Source organism: Eleutherodactylus coqui, chromosome 3 (genome assembly GCF_035609145.1).
Source record: "Eleutherodactylus coqui strain aEleCoq1 chromosome 3, aEleCoq1.hap1, whole genome shotgun sequence".
NCBI lineage: Eukaryota > Metazoa > Chordata > Amphibia > Anura > Eleutherodactylidae > Eleutherodactylus > Eleutherodactylus coqui.
The window spans coordinates 239,398,104-239,419,085 of record NC_089839.1 but is presented as its reverse complement, the minus strand read 5'-3'; the positions used below and the strand labels follow the sequence as shown (position 1 = coordinate 239,419,085).

Sequence of the window (20,982 nt, the reverse complement as noted above, 5' to 3'; positions counted from 1 at the left end):
AACCAACAAAATACAACCGTGCTACTAGGTCCGCAGTCACCACCACATTACCACCAACACGGTTACTGTTAAGGTGCATATTACCAGTCTGACTGGGGCATGCAGACACCTTGACAGAATGAATAGTGTGTGGCACATAGCTTCCCCATTGCTATGCCCACGTGTGCAGCTCCTGATGGCGGTGGCACAGGATTCTATTTCTCATTGCTTCTGTACAGCATTGTGGGCTATCGCCCCGCCCCTATTAAAGAGGGTCGCTGCCTAGCCGTGCCAACCCTCTGCAGTGTGTGCCTGCGGTTCCTCCTCATGGCAGACGCACTTCTAAATAGACATGAGTGTGGCGTGGCATGAGGGCAGCTGAAGGCTGCGCAGGGACACTTTGGTGTGCGCTGTGGGGGGGAGGGGGGGCGGTTGGGCAGCATGTAACCCAGGAGAAGTGGCAGTGGAGTGTCATCCAGGCAGTGATTGTGCTTTGTTGTAGCTAGTGTGGTGCTTAGCAAAGGTATGCCATGCTAATGAGGGCTTTTCAGAAGTAAAAGTTGTTGGGAGGGGGGCCCACTCTTGCCGGTATTGTGGCTTAATAGTGGGACCTGTGAACTTGAGATGCAGCCCAACATGTAGCCCCTCGCCTGCCCTATCCGTTTCTGTGTCATTCCCATCACTTTGTTGAATTGCCCAGATTTTCACACATGAAAACCTTAGCGAGCATCGGCGAAATACAAAAATGCTCTGGTCGCCCATTGACTTCAATGGGGTTCGTTGTTCGAAACAAACCCTCGAGCATCCCGGGAAGTTCGTTCCGAATAACGAACACCCGAACATTTTGGTGTTCGCTCATCTCTAGTGTTTATGCATCCCAACAGGTTTCCCTCACAACAGTACCTTTAGATTGCAGAGTTCATATAAAGTGATATGTAGAAGATGAAAACAGAAACAGAAATAGTGCAACATAGCCTAAAATACTAGCATTTCAGTGAGGGAAAAAAATGTTGCCCTCTTACCAACCCCCCCCCCCCCCCAAAAAAAAAAAAAGTGTCCATAGCCTTTGAACACATATATACCTCAAAGCAGTGGCATTACAAAAATTGCAACTTCTCACGTGAGAAAAAAGACCTCATAGAGCTGTATAAGAAAAGAAAAATGTTATGGTTCTTGGAACAAGACAAAGAAAGAGAAAACGCTGCTTGATCATTGAGGTGCAAACTAGGCCACCACTAAGGGTTTAAATTATCATATTCTCTGCTGCTTTCACTTATTTATATTGTGTAATTCTGATGCTATAATGGCAACAGTCAGCATATACTCCAGCTGCTATTGATGGGTCTTTTTAGGGACCTTTCACATGGGCGGAATTAGACCGCCAGACTCCCTTCAAAATGAGGTAAAATAAAAATGGGTTAAATCTGCCTGCAATTTTGCATTAAAAAATCCGTTTAGACCTGCAAATTTTGGTGTGGGATTCCCCACTGGCAGCTTAAACCACATTTTGTGGTGTGTCCTAGCCTGTGTGAAACTGAAATGCCCCTTACTGTCCTGAATGGTCTATGGCTCTGCTTGATTTACTTGAACTCCCAGGAAATAATTACATATTGCTAAATTAGCAACTAAACAAACTAAACCACAATGTCAGGATTGTGGTATTGTTTGTAGCACCCCCTCTTCCCACAGCCCCCACCAAAAAAAAAGAATCATAGGGTCAAACAGACCCGAAAATGTTCAAGAAAAAAACAGGAAAAAAAATACAACTTTCCCTATAACACAGCCCATTGGCAGAAAATTAAAACAAAGTTATGGGGGTAATAAAATGGTGAGAGAAAGCAAGTTTTCTATTTTTTTTTTTTGTTTAATAAAGGCTTTTTATTTTTATCAGTAAACAATAAAAAAATGTTTAAAAAGCAGTAAACATGAAACAATTAACATTAAAACATAAAAAATCTAAAAGTAATATTGCCATAATCTTACTGACCCACACCATAAAGTAAAAATTCCCTTTTTGCTGCAGCATTAAAAAAACAATGGCACAATCCATTTCTTTTCTGTTTCAGCCCATTTTAACATTTTTAAGAATTTCTACAATACATTTCATGGTACCATCAAATAATACAACTGATGCAAAAAAAACAAGCCCACATATGGCTAGCTCGCCAGAGAAATAAAAAAAAAAGTTATGGTTCTTGAGAGGCCAGAATGAAGAAAAAATAAATAAAAAGCCTCCCAAGCAGAATTTGTGCACGCCTGGCCGGTAGTGACCAATGTTACAAAAGCATTGATGGCCCTGAATGGTGGCACTAGATGAAAGATGGGGCAGAGTTTTCTAAACTTGGTTACCGTAGATGGAAACAGATAAAGTACTTAGGTATCAGAATGGGTCGCTGACCAGATTCCTTATATCTGTCAACCCTCCTCTTCCTGTTTAATAAAATTGCACAAGACCTTAAGAGATAGCACAGCTTGCCCTTGTCTCTGCAGTAAAGGATACACATAATTAAAATTATGCCTTTTTTTAACTTAGCTTCCATGATACATAAAGTAGAGCAATGCCTGGAGAGGACTTTGGAGGCTTTCTGTGTGGAGTTAGGCTTCATATCACAAAAAGTCACAGTACAAGAGCAAGCGTCCTCCATACTGGAACAGCACCTGACCAAGGTCGAGAATTCCCTGCCTACACGAAACTCATTCAATAGACAAATTCTTCTGCAAACAAATGATCAGGAGAACAGAAGTGTCACGTCCGTGCAGCACAAGAGCACCACGCTCTGCATGGACACAGGGTGATGTTAATACTTAATGCAGTTGTATTACACCATGCACTGTAGGACAGTGAGCACCACTCCAGTCAGATGAAAGCCTGTCTCTAACCTACCAGGGGGGTGCAGGGTCCGTGCCTAAAAGTGGAGTAATTGTCCTGATAAGGACAGCCCCACTGTCTTCTTCCTGGGCCCTGACAATCCCTATTGGAACCCCTGGAAGGATGAACTGACACCACAAAGCAAGACAATAAAAGGTAAGCAAAATGCCATTTTGTACACGGTCTCACTATTGGTTCCCAGCAGTACAATGCCTCATTGCATGCTGACGACCTGCTTCTATATGTTAGCCAGCCACAAATTTCCCTCTCATCAATTTTAGCGGAGGTCCAAAAATATGGAAACCTCAGTAACTTTAAAATAAATATCACTAAATCAGAAGCACTAATTATCTCCTTGCTATCCTCTTAAATTTAGCACCTATGCCAATAGTTTCCATTTAAATGGAGAAATTCCCATATCAAATACTGAGGGATACTAATCCCCCGGGACCTCTCTGCTCTATCTCCCCTTGCTGGATCGCACATTAAAAGACTTGAATAACTATGACAAAAAATATCTCTCCCGATTTGGCTAAATAAATGTGCTAGAGATGGACATTGTCCCTCGCTTTCTGTACTTATTCCAGACTCTGCCTAACCAGCCCCCCATGAACGTCCTTAAATGCCTACAATCTGCCTTCACGCGATTTATATGGGGAGGAAGATACAGTTGCATCAACTACCAAACCCTCTCAAAACCTAAATCCGCAGGAGGGGCAGGGCTTCCTGACCTTAAACTTTACCACATGGCCTCTATCCTTCTTTGATTGTTCGACTGGCACTTCCAAGGGAAGTTTAAACAATTGATGAAAATAGAAACGAACATTGTTGAAATTTGACCAAAGTCGTTGCCTTGGATCGTGCCCTCAGCCGAATCCCACAACAATGTTAAATGTTCCCTCTTTGCCCCAGATCTGCTCACCACATGCAATAAGATCACTGCAAAAAACATATTATTCAGAAAGAAAGGCCCTCTAACTCCCCTCTTCCATAATCCTGATTTTCCCCCAGGCCTTGCGACTGAGGGATTCATGCGGTGGTCTGAGTTGGATGACACTAGAATCTACCATATTTTGAACAGAAATAGGATACAGATAGTCCCCGACTAGGGAACGTTCGATTTACGAACTTCGCAAGATGCGAACAATCTGTCCTGCACAGTATGATGTAATGCTATGGCATTACATCATACTGTGCAAGGACTGGACAGGCTTCTATCAAGCCTGATAGAAGCCTGTCCGGTCAGATCGCGGGACACTGTTCGGTTGCTAGGCAGCCTGGGGCCTTCTGAAAGGCCCTAGGGCTGCTTATGCAGAGCTTCTATCAAGCCGTGCGCTTGATAGGCATTCTGCATAGGCAGCCCTGGGGCCTTTCAGAAGGCCCCCCGGCTGCCTAGCATCCGCACAGTGTCCCGCGATCTTATCGCAGGACACTGTACAGGCCCCCTGAACGTCAGGTGCAGGCTGCTTCTTACAGCTGGCACCCGGCGGCAGCAGTTCCTGACGAGCCGCGCCACTCGTCGGAACTGTTAACACTTTAAATACCGCTCTGACAGTCGAAACTGCTGCCGCCGGGTGTCCGCTGTAAGAACAGCCTGCACACGACGTTGTATGGAACAGGATCCACCCGCGATCCCGCTCTATACAAACATTTGTTCAGACTTGCGAACAAATGGACTTGAGAACAGGTTCCTGGAACTGAACCTTTTCGCATGTAAGGGACTATCTGTACCCTCCTTCGCTGAACGTAAAAACCTGCACCCAGAAGTTTCATTCTCATGGTCCTCATACATGCAACTTTCACATTTTGTCAACACTAACATATCCAAGTCTGAATTTACAGTCACACTGACTCTATTTGAGACTCTATTCACTAAAAAGTCGCCTCTTGATTGAAGGTCTATCCACTCAGGACCCCGTCTTTATGAGAACACGGGAAACTGAGCTCGCTACAACCATAACACCAAAAGAGTAGAGCAAAGCATTTCTACTGTCCCACAGGCTGCCCATGGCCTGCAAAGCCCAGGAAAAGAATTATAAGCTATCAACTAGGTGGTATCGATGTGCGGCACTGCTACATCGTATATATCCATCTATGGCCGCCTGCAGACGAGCGGGTCGGATCCGGCAGCGAGAATTCTCGCCGCGCGATCCCACCCGAGCGCCTGCAGGGACGAGCGCGTACTCACCCGCGCCTGGCGGCCCCGGCTCTTTCATGTGCCGGCTGCCGCGCAGCCGGCGCATACGCAGACCGGGGCCGGCGGCCGGGTGAGTGCGTGCCCCGCAGAAAATCAGGACATGCCGCGGTTTGTTTGCCGCGCGAGATTTCGCGCGGCCAAACCGCGGCCGTCTGCATAGGAGTGCGTATTTTAATGCACTCCTATGCAAACTTTCAGCGCGGAAATCCCGCGGGAAATCCCGCGGCGGGATTTCCGCTCGTGTGCAGGCGGCCTATCTCTGCTGGAGATGCGGCTTGGACACTGGAACCATGCTGCATGTGTGGTGGGACTGTCCTTCACTGAGACCATTCTGGCATAGTGTTCTCCACCTACACAAAACTTACCAGACGATCTATTACAGCGTCCCCTCAGATTGCTCTGCTCTCCATCCTCCCAGGATCTACCTTATCAACAAAGAAAGATCTCTTACGCCATTTCTTAACCACAGCATGTGCTGTTCTCCCCAGACATTGGAAGACTGCACAAACACACACCAGCCTTGAGTGGATACAGAAATTGAATAAGATCATATCAATGGAGGAGATGCTGTCTGAGGATTCAGATTTCCCGAAGAAATTTATAGTTATGTGGAGCCATTGGCTACAGTTTCAAAACACTGATGATTTTGAGGCCTTGTTAAACTAACGCTGAGGCAATGGGGATACCTCACGGTACCTCCGAATTCAATCCTCTGATATGTGTCTATTATTTCCTTTATAAAAAAATGTATTTATTTATTTTTTTATTATACATATTTTTTTGATTATCTCTTTCGCTCCCCACTCTCTACACACTCTTTCATTCTTTATCTGCTTTCTACTCCTAAGTTAACAATACTAAACTTATTTAGAGTTCAAAATAGTTATGTTAAAATCTGGAACTAAGAATGTACCTCCTTTTGGCTGCCTGCACACGGGCGGAAATCCCGCAGCGGGATTTCCCGCGGGATTTCTGCCACTGAAAGTCTGCATAGGAGTGCATTACAATACGCACTACTATGCAGACGGCCGCGGTTTGACCCGAGATTTCACGCGGCAAGCAAACCGCGGCATGCCCCACTTCTCTGCGGGGCTCGCAGAGCCGCGCACAGAAACGTCACTCACCCGGCCGCCGGCTCCGGTCTGCGCATGCGCCGGCTGCTCGGCAGCCGGCATATGAAAGAGCCATGGCCGCCGGGCGCGGGTGAGTACGCGCTCCTCCCTGCAGGCGCTCTGGTCGGATCCCGCGGCGAGAATCCTCGCCGCCGGATCTGACCCGCTCGTCTGCAGGCGGCCTTTAGTATGTTAACAAGGATGCTTAGTTATTTCTCTAATTATAATAACTACAGTTGAACCGATCCATAGATCAGGACATGTGAAAGTTAAAACTGTTGATTTCATAGGTTCTAGGGGATCTACCCATCCTATAACGATATAATGTAAAAATTAACGAATCACAAAATCAAAAGGAGAAATGTATAATATAGGCTTTGAAATTACATAGGAAAATGTTAAGGTTGCCATTTTTACACATTTATTATTATTATTTTATAATCGCAAAAATTAAATGAAAACTGATTAAACATAAAATTATGTGGTTTTTTTCTAAACTTATTATGCCCTTTACAAACTATCCATTTTACTGCTCAATTATACCAACATCTTGGGGCTTAATAGGGTGTTGCGGCAGTTCTGGGATTGCTACCTTGGTGCAGGTTTTTCAGGTGGTTCTCCATCTTCTGGCTCCGGTGGGTGGGGTATTAGGCAAAACATGCTTAGTCGCACCTGTGGGTAATTGTCAGGGCTATTAAGCTTGGCCTGATGCTGAGATGAATTGCTGTTTAATCTTCAGTCTAGTTCTGACTATGGTTGCAGTCAGAGCGTGTTCCTGGATCTCTCATTTGCCTGCTGCACCCTAGATGTATATTTTTTTTACATATATGCAGCAGTGCCCAGTGTGAATGGCTTCAATTCCGCTAATTAAGATCGGGTCTCAATCGGGTCAAATCTTCATTCATGCAACTATACAGTGCGCACAGGCGAACGTAAAATCGCATGTAGTCGTTTGAAGGAGGCCTAAGCAGTTATAACTTTGGAATGCCTTAACTTATCCAGGTGATTTTCAGATTGTTTTTGATGACACTTTGTACTTTATATTAGTGGACAATTTTAGTCTATACATTTTGAAAAACTTTGAAAAATTTGCAATGCTCACCCTTTGAAGTTTTCAGCTTGTGAGACGGAAACTCATACCTCATAAAATAATTAATGAATACTAGAGATGAGCGAGCCTACTCGGCCACGCCCCTTTTTCACCCCGAGCACCGCAAATTTTGAGTACTTCCGTACTCGGGCGAAAAGATTCGGGGGGCCCCGTGGGTGAGTGGGGGGTTGCAGCAGGGAGTGGGGGGGAGAGAGGGCTCCCCCCTGTTCCCCGTTGTTTTTTGCGTGATAAGCTGACATTTTTATTGGTAGCATCTTGTTGAGGAAACAAATTTTTTCTCTCTTTTTTGTTGCTGATTTTAGTAGCTGAGCTATCAAAAAAAATGAACTCTGACAATTTTTTCTGATGCTGTTCCTTGTGCAGTATAAATGATATGTTATGCTTATTGTGCCACTCAGTATGATTGCAGCTATACAGAATTTATATAGTTTTTTTTACTACTTTTGCACACTAAAAACATTTTTCATAGAATTTTTGATTTCTTGCATTTTCAGATTCAGAGAGTCATAACTGTTTATTTTTTTCATCTATACAAGTATGGGAGAGCTTTTTTTCCGTGGGCTGAGTTAATCTGCTTATTCCTACCACTTTGGGGTGTATGTAACTTTTTGATCTCGTTTTATTTATTTTTTGGGGAAGTATAGTATTTAAAAAAAGCAATTCCGACACAGTGTTTACCGTGCAGCATAAATTACAATTTAATTTTATTCCATGGGTTGATACAATTACGTTAACCCCTTAACGCTCCAGGACATTTACGTCCTGCAGCACTGGGATATATATGAAGAGAGATCGCGGTCCTCCTGAAAGAGCCAGGGGTGGCTTGATAGACTGCCTGTCAGATTGCAGTATGATTTAGTGCTATGGCATATTGCAGGAGCAATTAAAGCATCGCTAGTTGTGGTCACATTGGGGGGCTAAAAAAGAAAGCAAAAATAAGATCAATAAAGTTTTACTAATTGTAAAAAAAAAATAATAATAAAGTTTAAATCACCCCTCCCCCTTTGCCATATCTATAACTAAAAAAAATCTGAATCATACAACAAAAATGCATATTTGGTATTGCCGCGTCTATAAAAATCTGATCTATCAAAGTAGCGCATTATTTACCCTGCCCCGTGAACGTCATCCGAGAAAAAAAATTAAGAAAGATAGAAATGCACTATTTTGGTCACCCTATCTCCCAAGAAAAATGCGACCAAAAAGTCGCATGTATTCCAAAATTAAACCAATGCAAACTACAGGGTGTCTCGCAAAAAAAAGCCCTCGTACAAGTAGTACAGCAAAAAAACCTATTCAAATTTGGTATCGTAGCAATTGTACTTACACAGAGATTAAAGCTATCTTGTCATTTTTGTTGCAGTTTGTGCGCCGTAGAATCAAGATGCACTGAAAGTTGGCGGAATGTCATTTTTTTTTTCATTTTACTCCCCTTCCAATTTTTTTCAAAGTTTTTCAGTACATTACATGGTACATTAAATAGTACCATTGAAAAACACAACTGCAAGGAACAAACCCTCATACAGCTAAGTTGATGGATAAATAAAGGAGTTACGATTTTTTAAAAGGGGTAGAGAAAAAACGTAAATGGAAAAAAAAGGTCCACGGCATTAAAAGGTTAATAACCAACTTAGGATGCATGTACGTTTAAACATTTGTGCCCAACATTCTCTGCTGTGCATGTGCTGTTGGATGTGTGGGACACGGCACATTGACATGTACTATTTTTGTCTGAGAACTGGACAAAAGTAGGACATGCTGCAATTATCTATATATATAAAGACAAAAGCCCTCACTGACTCACTCACTGACTGACTCGCCACTAATTCTCCAACTTCCCGATATCATAGAAACATGAAATTTGGCACAAGCATAGATTATGTCCAAAATAGGAAAAGTAAAGGGGACCCAACTCGAATATTCAATTCTAGCGCAAAAGAATTAACGTTCAAATTTTACGTACGGAATCTAATTCTCTCACTTCCCGATGTCATAGAAATTTGAAATTTGGCACGGGCATTGATTATGTCATAAATAGGAAAAGTTAATGGGTCCCAACTCATTATTCAATTCTAAGCTCAAAAGAATTAGCGTCCAAATTTTACATACGTAATCTAATTCTCTCACTTCCCGATGTCATAGAAACTTGACATTTGGCACGAACATTGATTATGTCATAAATAGGAAAAGCTAATGAGTCTCAACTCGATTATTTAATTCTATACGCAAAAGAATTAGCGTCGAAATTTTACGTACATAATCTAGTTCTCTCACTTTCCGATGTCATAGAAATTGGAAATTTGGCACGGGCATTGATTATGTCATAAATAGGAAAAGTTAATGAGTCCCAACTCGATTATTCAATTATAGCGCGAAAGAATTGGCGTCCACATTTTACGTATGTAATCTAATTCTCTTACTTGAAATTTGGCACGAGCATTGATTATGTCATAAATAGGAAAAGTAAATGGGTCCCAACTTGATTATTCAATTATAGCGCAAAAGAATTAGCGTCCAAATTTTAACGTACGGAATCTAACTCTCTCACTTCCCGATGTCATAGAAATTTAAAATTTGGTACGAGCATTGAATATGTCATAAATAGGAAAAGCTAATGGGTCCCAACTCGATTATTCAATTATAGCGCAATAGAATTAGCATCCAAATTTTACGTACGTAATCTAATTCTCTCACTTCCCTTTGTCATAGAAACTTGAAATTTGCCATGGGCATTGATTATGTCATAAATAGGAAAAGATAATGGGTCCCAATTCGACTATTCAATTCTAGCGCAAAAGAACTGGCGTCCAAATTTTACATTCCTAATCTAATTCTCTCACTTGAAATTTGGCACGAGCATTGATTATTATGTCATAAATAGGAAAAGTTAATGGGTCCCAACTCGATTATTCAATTCTAGCGCAAAAGAATTAGCGTCCAAATCTTATGTACGGAATCTAATTCTCTCACTTCCCGATGTCATAGAAACTTGAAATTTGGCACGAGCATTGATTGTCATAAGTAGGAAAAGCTAATGGGTCCCAACTCGATTATTCAATTCTAGCGCAAAAGAATTATCGTCCAAATTTTGCATACTCAATCTAATTCTCTCACTTTCCGATGTCATAGAAACTTGCAATTTGGCACGAGCATTGATTATGTTATAAGTAGGAAAAGCTAATGGGTCCCAACTCGATTATTCATTTCTAGCGCAAAAGAATTATCGTCCAAATTTTGCATCCTTAGGCCTTAGTCACACGGGCGTTTTTTCGCGCGATTTGCGCATCGCATGACGGATGCGCATGCGCAAATCGCGTGACCGGCGCCGAAAAATCAGCCGTAAAATTGCCCGAAAATCTGCTCCCAGCCGCGTTTCATTAGAAACGGTCTGGAGCTGTCCAGCGCATTACATTCAATGGAGCCGGCAATACAGCCAGCTCCATTGAAAGCAATGTGCTGCGGGCGAGCCCGGGATGAATTGTTGGGAAGGGCTTAAATATATAAGCCCTTCCCTGCAATTCATCCTAAAATGTGTTAAAATAAAAAAAAAATGTATACTCACCTTTCCGCTGCAGCCGGAGTTCTGCCGCGGCCGCAGTCAGTTCTCCTGAACTGCTTCTCGGCACTATTCAGCCGGCGGGGCTTTAAAATCCCCACCTGCTGAATGATCTGCCTCTGATTGGTCACAGCCTGACCAGTCAGAGGCAGGTTTCACTCACACACCCATTCATGAATTCATGAATGGGTGAGTGACTGCTGCCTCTCATTGGCTCAGCGGGAGCTGCCCCTGATTTTTTATTTTAAGACATTTTAGGATGAATTGCAGGGAAGGGCTTATATATTTAAGCCCTTCCCGACAATTCATTCCGCGCACGCCGGCAGCCCATTGCTTTCAGTGGAACCTGCTGTATTGCCGGCTCCATTGAATTCAATGGGCAAACATCGTTCTTCTCTGCCACAGCTATTACAGCTGTGGCAGAGAAGAATGATTTGTCTTCTATATGTTCTCAATGGGGTCGGCGCTTCTGCCACCGGCCTCATTGAGCGCATATAGAGAAGAGAACAGGAATCGCAGATCGCAGATAGGTGCGATCTGCGATTTCTGTTCTATAATTTATCGGACGAGCGCATAAAAAGCGCTCATGTGTCCGATATAGAGATGAGCGAACACCAAAATGTTCGGGTGTTCGTTATTCGGAACGAACTTCCCGTGATGCTCGAGGGTTCGTTTCGAACAACGAACCCCATTGAAGTCAATGGGCGACCAGAACATTTTTGTATTTCGCCGATGCTCGCTAAGGTTTTCATGTGTGAAAATCTGGGCAATTCAGGAAAGTGATGGGAATGACACAGTGACGGATAGGGCAGGCGAGGGGCTACGTGTTGGGCTGCATCTCAAGTTCACAGGTCCCACTATTAAGCCACAATACCGGCAAGAGTGGGCCCCCCCCCCCCCCTCCCAACAACTTTTACTTCTGAAAAGCCCTCATTAGCATGGCATACCTTTGCTAAGCACCACACTACCTCCAACAAAGCACAATCACTGCCTGCATGACACTCCACTGACACTTCTCCTGGGTTACATGCTGCCCAACCGCCCCCCCTCCCCCCCCCACAGCGCACACCAAAGTGTCCCTGGGCAGCCTTCAGCTGCCCTCATGCCACACCACGCTCATGTCTATTTAGAATTGCGTCTGCCATGACGAGGGACCGCAGGCACACACTGCAGAGGTTGGCACGGCTAGGCAGCGACCCTCTTTAAAAGTGGCGGAGCGATAGCCCACAATGCTGTACAGAAGCAATGAGAAATAGAATCCTGTGCCACCGCCATCAGGAGCTGCACACGTGGGCATAGCAATGGGGAACCTATGTGCCACACACTATTCATTCTGTCAAGGTGTCTGCATGCCCCAGTCAGACCGGGCTTTTTAATTCATAGACACAGGCAGGTACAACTCCCTATTGTGAAGTCCCTGTCGACCCACAGCATGGGTGGCTCCCTGGAACCCACCGGCGGTACACAGAAATATCCCATTGCATTGCCCAACACAGCTGAGGTAGTAATGTTGTGCTTAACCCTTTCCAATCCAATTTGTATATGGTTTTCCTAGGGGGCTTACTCTTTTTCTGCCGTTATACAACGGCGCTATATGCTGGCTAAAGCCAGTACTGCATGAGCTGACACGTAGGATAGGCTCCGACAGCAGAGAGGCTGGCAATATACAGTAAGAGAACCCCGACGGACGTCTACCAACAACGGAGCTGTACAGCCTTAAACCCTAATGTCTTCACAGGTCACACAGTGGACTGGAAAGGGTTAATGCAGGTGGGCTTCGGCCCACACTGCATGCCCCAGTCAGACTGGGGTTCTTTACAAGTGGACACATGTAGGTTAAACTCCCTGTGGACCCACTGCCTGGGTGGGTGCCAGGAAGCCACCGGCGGTACATAGAAATATCCCATTGCATTGCCCAACACAGCTGAGGTAGTAATGTCGTGCGTAATACAGGTGGGCTTCGGCCCACACTGCATGCCCCAGTCAGACGGGTTCTTTAGAAGTGTACAGATGTATTAAAAACTCAGTGTGCACCTACAGCATGGGTGGCTCCCTGGAACCCACCGGCGGTACATAAAAATATCCCATTGCATTGCCCAACACAGCTGAGGTAACGTCAGCTGTAATGCAGGTGGGCTAAAAATTAATTTGATTACACTGTAGGCGAGGGCCCACAAAAATTGCTGTATCAACAGTACTAATGTACATCCCAAAAATTGGCCATGGCCAGCCAAGAGGGCAGGTAAAACCCATTAATCGCTTTGGTTAATGTGGCTTAAGTGGTAACTAGGCCTGGAGGCAGCCCAGTGTAACGAAAAATTGGTTCAAGTTAAAGTTCCAATGCTTTTAAGCGCATTGAAACTTATAAAAATTGTTCTGAAAAATTATTTGAGTGAGCCTTGTGGCCCTAAGAAAAATTGCCCGTTCAGCGTGATTACATGAGGTTTCAGGAGGAGGAGCAGGAGGAGGAGGAGGAGGAATATTAGACACAGATTGATGAAGCAGAAATGTCCCCGTTTTGGATGGTGAGAGAGAACGTAGCTTCCATCCGTGGGTGCAGCCTACGTATTGCTTACGTATCGCTGCTGTCCGCTGGTGGAGAACAGAAGTCTGGGGAAATCCAGCCTTTGTTCATCTTGATGAGTGTTAGCCTGTCGGCACTGTCGGTTGACAAGCGGCTACGCTTATCTGTGATGATTCCCCCAGCCGCACTAAACACCCTCTCCGACAACACGCTAGCCGCAGGACAAGCAAGCACCTCCAGGGCATACAGCGCTAGTTCAGGCCACATGTCCAGCTTCGACACCCAGTAGTTGTAGGGGGCAGAGGCGTCACCAAGGATGGTCGTGCGATCCGCTACGTACTCCCTCACCATCCTTTTACAGTGCTCCCGCCGACTCAGCCGTGACTGGGGAGCGGTGACACAGTCTTGGTGGGGAGCCATAAAGCTGGCCAGGCCCTTAAAGACTGTTGCACTGCCTGGGATGTACATGCTGCTCGATCTACGCACATCCCCTGCTACCTTGCCCTCGGTACTGCGCCTTCTGCCACTAGCGCTGTCGGCTGGGAATTTTACCATCAGCTTGTCCGCAAGGGTCCTGTGGTATAGCAACACTCTCGAACCCCTTTCCTCTTCGGGAATCAGAGTGGGCAGGTTCTCCTTATACCGTGGATCGAGCAGTGTGTACACCCAGTAATCCGTAGTGGCCAGAATGCGTGCAACACGAGGGTCACGAGAAAGGCATCCTAACATGAAGTCAGCCATGTGTGCCAGGGTACCTGTACGCAACACATGGCTGTCTTCACTAGGAAGATCACTTTCAGGATCCTCCTCCTCCTCCTCCTCCTCCTCCTCAGGCCATACACGCTGAAAGGATGACAGGCAATCAGCCGGTGTACCGTCAGCAGCGGCCCAAGCTGTCTCTTCCCCCTCCTCCTCATCCTCCTCATGCTCCTCCTCCTCCTCCTGTACGCGCTGAGAAATAGACAGGAGGGTGCCCTGACTATCCAGCGGCATACTGTCTTCCCCCGCCCACGTTTCCGAGCGCAAAGCAGCTGCCTTTATGGTTTGCAGGGAATTTCTCAAGATGCATAGCAGAGGAATGGTGACGCTAATGATTGTAGCATCGCCGCTCACCACCTGGGTAGACTCCTCAAAATTACCAAGGACATGGCAGATGTCTGCCAACCAGGCCCACTCTTCTGAAAGGAATTGAGGAGGCTGACTCCCACTGCGCCGCCCATGTTGGAGTTGGTATTCGACTATAGCTCTACGTTGTTCATAGAGCCTGGCCAACATGTGGAGCGTAGAGTTCCACCGTGTGGGCACGTCGCACAGCAGTCGGTGCACTGGCAGCTTAAAGTGATGTTGCAGGGTGCGCAGGGTGGCAGCGTCCGTGTGGGACTTGCGGAAATGTGCGCAGAGCCGGCGCGCCTTTACGAGCAGGTCTGACAAGCGTGGGTAGCTTTTCAGAAACCGCTGAACCACCAAATTAAAGACGTGGGCCAGGCATGGCACGTGCGTGAGGCTGCCAAGCTGCAGAGCCGCCACCAGGTTACGCCCATTGTCACACACGACCATGCCCGGTTGGAGGCTCAGCGGCGCAAGCCAGCGGTCGGTCTGCTGTGTCAGACCCTGCAGCAGTTCGTGGGCCGTGTGCCTCTTATCGCCTAAGCTGAGTAGTTTCAGCACGGCCTGCTGACGCTTGCCCACCGCTGTGCTGCCACACCGCGCGACACCGACTGCTGGCGACATGCTGCTGCTAACACATCTTGATTGCGAGACAGAGGAGGAGGAGGAGGAGGAGGAGGGTGCTTTAGTGGAGGAAGCATACACCTCCGCAGATACCACCACCGAGCTGGGGCCCGCAATTCTGGGGGTGGGTAGGACGTGAGCGGTCCCAGGCTCTGACTCTGTCCCAGCCTCCACTAAATTCACCCAATGTGCCGTCAGGGAGATGTAGTGGCCCTGCCCGCCTGTGCTTGTCCACGTGTCCGTAGTTAAGTGGACCGTGGCAGTAACCGCGTTGGTGATGGCGCGCACAATGTTGCGGGAGACGTGGTCGTGCAGGGCTGGGACGGCACATCGGGAAAAGTAGTGGCGACTGGGAACTGAGTAGCGCGGGGCCGCCGCCTCCATGATACTTTTGAAGGACTCAGTTTCCACAACCCTATACGGCAGCATCTCCAGGCTGATGAATTTTGCTATGCGGACGGTTAACGTTTGAGCGTGCGGGTGCGTGGCGGCGTACTTGCGCTTGCGCTCGAACACTTGCGCAAGCGACGGCTGAACGGTGCGCTGAACTACACTGCTGGATGAGGCCGAGGACAGCGGAGATGAGGGTGTGGGTGCAGGCCATGAGGCGGTAGTGCCTGTGTCCTGAGAGGGGGGTTGCATCTCAGTGGCAGGTTGGGGCACAGGGGGAGAGGCAGGGGTGCAAACCGGAGGCGGTGAACGGCCTTCGTCCCACCTTGTGGGGTGCTTGGCCATCATATGTCTGCGCATGGTGGTGGTGGTGAGGCTGTTGGTGTTGGCTCCCCGGCTGAGCTTTGCGCAACAAAGGTTGCACACCACTGTTCGTCGGTCGTCAGGCGTCTCTGTGAAAAACTGCCAGACCTTAGAGCACCTCGGCCTCTGCAGGGTGGCATGGCGCGAGGGGGCGCTTTGGGAAACACTTGGTGGATTATTCGGTCTGGCCCTGCCTCTACCCCTGGACACCGCACTGCCTCTTGCAACCTGCCCTGCTGATGCCCTTGACTCCCCCTCTGAAGACCTGTCCTCCTGAGTAAGCGTTGCACACCAGGTGGGGTCAGTCACCTCATCGTCCTGCTGCTCTTCCTCCGAATCCTCTGTGCGCTGCTCCCTTGGACTTACTGCCCTTACTACTACCTCACTGCAAGACAACTGTGTCTGATCGTCATCATCCTCCTCACCCACAGAAAGTTGTTGAGACAGTTGGCGGAAGTCCCCAGCCTCTTCCCTCGGACCCCGGGAACTTTCGAATGGTTGGGCATCAGTGACGATAAACTCCTCTGGTGGGAGAGGAACCGCTGCTGCCCAATCTAAGCAGGGGCCCGAGAACAGTTCCTGGGAGTGTTCCCGCTCCTGAGCAGGTGTCATTGTAGTGGAGTGAGGAGGCTGGGAGGAAGGAGGAGCAGCAGACAGAGGATTCGGATTTGCAGCAGTGGACGGCGCAGAACTGCGTGTTGACGATAGGTTGCTCGAAGCACTTTCTGCCATCCAGGACAGGACCTGCTCACACTGCTCATTTTCTAATAACCGTCTCCCGCGTGGACCCATTAATTGGGCGATGAATGTGGGGACGCCAGAAACGTGCCTCTCTCCTAATCGCGCAGCAGTCGGCTGCGACACACCGGGATCAGGAGCTCGGGCTGTGCCCACACCCTGACTTGGCCCTCCGCGTCCTCGGCCACGTCCACGTCCTCTAGGCCTACCCCTACCCCTCAGCATGCTGTATTACCAGTGATTTGATTTAACAGGCAGGAAATAAATTGGCGCAAGACTGCAGGCCAAATATAATTTTTGCCCTTTTGGGAAAACGAAAGGCCCCACTGCCTCTAGTGAATGAATAATCTAAGTTTAATAACTGTGCTGTGTCCCTGCTTATGTGTCACAGAACGTGAGGGTAGCAGAGTTATTATAACTCTGGCAGAGCAGGTATTTTTTTTCCCAATTAAGGAAAGCAAATGGCGAAGCCAGCAGTAAAGCGTAGCTGGGTGCGTATGATTTAGCAATGTTTTTCACGCAGCTCACACGTGTCCACAGGCGTTAGGACGGACAGAGGCTGGACAAATAGATTTGTTTTCAGTTTTTTCCCACCAAAAGGCAGCACTGCGTATATTCAATGAACATGAGAAGTGTAATAACTGTGCTGTGTCCCTGCTTATGTGTCACAGAACGTGAGGGTAGCAGAGTTATTATAACTCTGGCAGAGCAGGTATTTTTTTTCCCAATTAAGGAAAGCAAATGGCGAAGCCAGCAGTAAAGCGTAGCTGGGTGCGTATGATTTAGCAATGTTTTTCACGCAGCTCACACGTGTCCACAGGCGTTAGGACGGACAGAGGCTGGACAAATAGATTTGTTTTCAGTTTTTTCCCACCAAAAGGCAGCACTGCGTATATTCAATGAACATGAGAAGTGTAATAACTGTGCTGTGTCCCTGCTTATGTGTCACAGAACGTGAGGGTAGCAGAGTTATTATAACTCTGGCAGAGCAGGTATTTTTTTTCCCAATTAAGGAAAGCAAATGGCGAAGCCAGCAGTAAAGCGTAGCTGGGTGCGTATGATTTAGCAATGTTTTTCACGCAGCTCACACGTGTCCACCGCCCGTAAGGACGGACACAGGCTGGACAAATAGATTTGTTTCCACTTGTTTTTCCACCAAAAGGCAGCACTGCGTATATTCTATGAATAATAACTGTGTTGTGGCCCTGCCTATACAATTCTTTCCCTGCAGTATCAATGGAGGGTGGAATGCTCTGCAGAGGCGATTTTGAGAAGCCCAAAAAAAATGCAGCACAGCTAACAGCAGCCTGGACAGTACTGCACATGGATAAATATGGCCCTAGAAAGGACCGTTGAGGTTCTTGAAGGCTACACTTACTCCTAACACTCTCCCTGCCTATGCAGCACTTCTGTCCCTAATGCCAGGTGCAACGCTCTGCAGAGCCGATTTTGAGAAAAAAAAAAATTCCACTGCTAACAGCAGCCAACACACAGCTATCAGTGGCCCTAATAAGGACCTATGGGGGGTCTTGAAGCCTACACTAACTACCAATTCTTTCCCTACAGCAGCTCCGGTATAAACAGCACTGTCCCTCATCTAACTCACACCGCATCTGAGGCGAGCCGCGGGAGGGGCCGACTTTTATATTAGGCGAACACCTGATCTCGCCAGCCACTCACAGCAGGGGGGTGGTATAGGGCTTAAACGTTGCAGGGGGAAGTTGTAATGCCTTCCCTGTCTTTCAATTGGCCAGAAAAGCGCGCTAACGTCTCAGGGAAGGAAGTGAAAGTAACCAGAACACCGCATGGTGTTCGTTACGAATAACGAACATCCCGAACACCCTAATATTCGCACGAATATCAAGCTCGGACGAACGCGTTCGCTCATCTCTAGTCCGATACCATTGCAAAGCAATGGTTCTATAAAATCGCCGGACGCATGCGCATGCACAAATCGCGGCTAAAAACGCCCGTCTGACTAAGCCCTTAATCTAATTCTCTCACTTTCCGATGTCATAGAAACTTGAAATTTGGCACAAGTATTGATTATGTCATAAATAGGAATTATTCAATTCTAGCGCAAAAGAATTCGTAATCTAATTCTCTCACTTGAAATTTGGCACGAGCATTGATTATTATGTCATAAATAGGAAAAGTTAACCCTTTCCAATCCAATTTGTATCCTGGTTTTTCTAAGGGGCTTACTCTTTTTCTGCTGTTATATAACAGTGTTATATGCTGTCTAAAGCCAGTACTGCATGAGGTTACACGTTTGATAGGCTCCGACAGCAGAGAGGCTGGCATTATGCAGTAGGAGAACCCCTATGAACGTCTTCCAACATCGGAGCTGTACAGTCTTAAATCATAATGTCTTTAGACGTCAGACATTGGATTGGAAAGGGTTAATGGGTCCCAACTCGATTATTCAAGTCTAGCGCAAAATAATTAGCATCAAAATTTTACGTACGTAATCTAATTCTCTCACTTCCTGATGTCATAGAAACGTGAAATTTGGCACAAGCATTGATTATGTCATAAATAGGAAAAGTTAATGTGTCCCAACTTGATTATTCAATTCTAAGCGCAAAAGAATTAGCATCCAAATGTTACGTATGTAATCTAATTTTCTCACTTTCCAATGTCATAGAAATTTGAAATTTGGCATGGGCATTGATTATGTCAAAAATAGGAAAAGCTAATGGGTCCCAACTCAATTATTCAATTCTAGCGCAAAAGAATTAGTGTCAAAATGTTACATGCATAATATAATTCTCTCACTTCCCGATGTCGTAGAAACATGAAATTTGGCACGAGCATTGATTATGTCATAAATAGGAAAAGTTAATGGGTCCCAACTCGATTATTCAATTCTAGCGTTAAAGAACTGATGTCCAAATTTTACATTCGTGATCTAATGCTCTCGCTTGAAATCTGGCGCAAACAGTGATTAGGTCATAAATAGGAAAAGTTAATGGGTCCCAACTCGATTATTGAGTTCTAAGCGCAGAAGAATTAGCATCCAAATTTTACGTACGTAATCTAATTCTCTCACTTGCCGATGCCATAGAACTTGAAATTTGGCATGAGCATTGATTATGTCACGAATAGGAAAATCAAAGGGGACCCAACTCGATTATTCAATTATAGCGCAAAAGAATTAGCGTCCAAATTTTACGTACGTAATCTAATTCTTTCACTTGAAATTTGGCACGAGCATTGATTATTATTTCATAAATAGGAAAAGTTAATGGGTCCCAACTCAATTATGCATTTTTAAGCGCAAAAGAATTAGCGTCCAAATGTTACGTACGTAATCTATTTTTCTCACTTTCCGATGTCATAGAAATTTGAAATTTGGCACGGGCATTGATTATGTCAAAAATAGGAAAAGTTAATGGGTCCCAACTCGATTATTCAGTTTTAAGTGCGAAAGAATTAGCGTCCAAGTTTTACGTACGGAATCTAATACTCATTTCGCGGTTGCATAGAAACTTGAAATTTCGCACGGGCATTGATTATGTCATAAGTAGGAAAAGCTAATGGGTCCCAACTCGATCATTCAATTCTAAGCACAAAAAATTTAGCGTCCAAATTTTACGTACGTAATCTAATTCTCTAACTTTCCGATGTCATTGAAACTTGAAATTTGACACAAGCATTGATTATGTCATAAATAGGAAAAGTTAATGAGTCCCAACTCGATTATTTAATTCTAATCGCAAAAGAATTAGCATCCAAATTTTATATACGGAATCTAATTCTCTCACCTCCCGATGTCACAGAAACTGGAAATTTGGCACGAGCATTAATTTTGTCACAAATAGGAAAAGTTAATGGGTCCCAACTTGATTATTCAATTCTAAGTGCAAAATAATTAGCGTCCAAATTTTACGTACGGAATGTAATTCTCTCACTTGAAATTTGTCACGAGCATTGATTATCATGTCATAAATAGGAAAAGTTAATGGGTCCCAACTCGATTATTTAATTCTAAGCGCAAAAGAATTAGCGTCCAAATGTTACGTATGCAATCTAATTTTCTCACTTTCCGATGTCATAGAAATTAGAAATTTGGCATGGGCATTGATTATGTCAAAAATAGGAAAAGCTAATGGGTCCCAACTAGAGATGAGCGAGCACCAAAATGCTCGGGTGCTCGTCACTCGAGTCGAACTTTCAGTGATGCTCGAGAGTTCGTTTCGAGTTTCGAACCCCATTGAAGTCAATGGGTGACTCGAGCATTTTTGTATATGACCGATGCTCGCTAAGGTTTTCATTTGTAAAAATCTGCAAAACCCAAGAAAGTGATGGAAACGACACAGAAACGGATAGGGCAGGCGAGGAGCTACATTTTGGGCTGCATCTCAAGCTCCCAGGTCCCACTATTAAACCACAATAGTGGCAAGAGTGAG

The 20,982-nt window shown here is 45.7% G+C and overlaps 2 protein-coding genes across 8 annotated transcripts in view; both read right to left on the bottom strand.

The window, feature by feature from the left end:
• The window catches only part of LOC136621575 (coagulation factor XIII B chain-like), a 612,738-nt gene that overhangs the window by 99,336 nt on the left and 492,420 nt on the right, over nucleotides 1-20,982 (bottom strand). The window lies entirely within an intron of this gene.
• Nucleotides 1-20,982, bottom strand: part of LOC136619677 (complement factor H-related protein 1-like) — a 111,515-nt gene that overhangs the window by 16,090 nt on the left and 74,443 nt on the right. The window lies entirely within an intron of this gene.